This window comes from Prunus persica, chromosome G4, assembly GCF_000346465.2.
Source record: "Prunus persica cultivar Lovell chromosome G4, Prunus_persica_NCBIv2, whole genome shotgun sequence".
In the NCBI taxonomy this organism is placed as follows: Eukaryota; Viridiplantae; Streptophyta; class Magnoliopsida; order Rosales; family Rosaceae; genus Prunus; species Prunus persica.
The window spans coordinates 25,610,560-25,613,059 of record NC_034012.1 but is presented as its reverse complement, the minus strand read 5'-3'; positions in this window follow the sequence as shown (position 1 = coordinate 25,613,059).

Sequence of the window (2,500 nt, the reverse complement as noted above, 5' to 3'; positions counted from 1 at the left end):
CCTTGGCCTTGACATGCCTTGCCTTGGCTTGGCCTTGGCATTGCCCCATTCAAGGCATTTCGAGAAAGTGAGGCTATTGGAAGCTTGGCATGGCATGGCCTTGGCATGCCTTGCCTTGCCTTGCGTTGGCATGTCGTGCCTTGGCCTTGGCATGCCTTGGCCTTGGCATGCCTTGGCCTTGACATGCCTTGCCTTGGCTTGGCTTGGCCTTGGCATTGCCCCATTCAAGGCATTTCGAGAAAGTGAGGCTATTGGAAGCTTGGGCATGGCCTTGGCATGCCTTGCCTTGCCTTGCGTTGGCATGTCGTGCCTTGGCCTTGGCATGCCTTGGCATGCCTTGGCCTTGACATGCCTTGCCTTGGCTTGGCCTTGGCATTGCCCCATTCAAGGCATTTCGAGAAAGTGAGGCTATTGGAAGCTTGGCATGGCATGGCCTTGGCATGCCTTGCCTTGCCTTGCGTTGGCATGTCGTGCCTTGGCCTTGGCATGCCTTGGCCTTGGCATGCCTTGGCCTTGACATGCCTTGCCTTGCCTTGGCTTGGCCTTGGCATTGCCCCATTCAAGGCATTTCGAGAAAGTGAGGCTATTGGAAGCTTGGCTTGGCATGGCCTTGGCATGCCTTGCCTTGCCTTGCCTTGCGTTGGCATGCCTTGCCTTGCCTTGCGTTGGCATGTCGTGCCTTGGCCTTGGCATGCCTTGGCCTTGACATGCCTTGCCTTGCCTTGGCCTTGGCATTGCCCCATTCAAGGCATTTCAAGAAAGTGAGGCTATTGGAAGCTTGGCATGCCTTGCCTTGGCATGTCTTGCCTTGGCATGTCGTGCCTTGGCATGCCTTGCCTTGGCATTTCGTGCCTTGGCATGCCTTGGCTTGGCATGCCTTGCCTTGGCATTTCGTGCCTTGGCATGCCTTGCCTTGGCATGGCCTTGGCATTGCTCCCCAGTCAAGGCATTTCTTGGCAGCTTGACATGCCATTGCTGCCCAGCCCTTGGCATTGCTGCCCACAGCATGCCCACATATGCCCACAGCATGCCCACAAATGTCGACAAAATTTTTCAAACCTTGTCAAACCCCTTTTTTATTGAAATTTCCTCGCACAATAAGCTCCCCATAAGTAGTCTATGATTTTTAGGACCTTCTCCAACTTACAAAACTAAAAAATTCCTCCCCGATTTTTTTTAATGATTTTTTCAATTTTACGACTTCTAAAAATAATAAAAAATACTTCCCGACCTCAGAAATTTATGAAACTTTTTCCCATCATAGATTGCATTTTTGTTAGTGTCTCTGCAAAAAATCACGTCAAAATACCTTGTATTGAATTATTTAGAGCCCATTATGACTCCTCGCGCATAGTTGATGTCTCCTCCTGTCAAAGGGCAAAATGCATAAAATGCTATATAGGGGGGTGTGTGTTGCCTGCATATGCATGGCAGCCCATGCCTTCCTAGCTGCAGCCCCCTTCCCCCACGCCACACCCATGTCATGTTGCCTCGATATGTTGCCTCGGTATTATGGGTTTGGTGTCGGGGTGGGGGGCTGCCACCCATGGCGGTGGCGGCCGGAATCCGGCCGCCACCACGCCGCCGCCATGGGTGAGGTGGGAAAAAAAAAAAAAGGCGTGGAAAGTTGCGAAATGGGGTTGTCTAGGCTTTTTTTTGCATGGGAGAGCACGGAGTTGCTAGGAACTCCTTCTCAAATGCACCGGCATGTCGACAACAACCTCATTTCGCAACTAACAACCACCCGTGTGGGGTGGCGGTGGGTGGATAGTCGCGGATTGGGGTTGCCAAGCCAATTTTTTCAAAAGAATTTCATCAAAATTAAAAACAAATGTTTCGTTGCCTTCGGAGTAGTGGGCGAGCGGCGAGTCGGAGCGGACCCGGTAAAGTTTAACCTCGGTGTGCACGGTTGTTTTTAGAAACTCAATCCAATACCGGGGACGTTGAAAGTGATGCTCCTACGAGTTGCAAACCCACAAGATTTAAAGAACCTTTTCAAAACAATTTCAAACCAAAACGATTTCAAATCAGAAATTTTCATCAAAATGAAAAACAAATGTTTCGTTTCTTTCGGAGTAGTGGGCGAGTGGCGAGTCGGAGCGGACCCGGTAAAGTTTAACCTCGGTGTGCACGGTTGTTTTTAGAAACTCAACCCAATACCGGGGACGTTGAAAGTGATGCTCCTATGAGTCGCAAACCCACGAGATTTTAAAAACTTTTTGACAAAAATCCTTCCAAATGACACATTTTGATCATCCATGGCAATTGCTCAATCCGTAACTATCCAATCACCGCCACACCACACGGGGCGGGAGTGGGTGAAATGGTGTGCTTCCCGGGGTTGGCATAGACAATCTTTTGCTCGCGAGAGAATGTCTATTCCAACCCGGGGAAGCACACCATTTTCACCGACTAGTGTGGGCGACGATGGGTTGCAGGGAATTACTCTGGGCTAAAGATCAAAAATCTTTTTATAAATCAGAGATATTGTTTCTGCTCC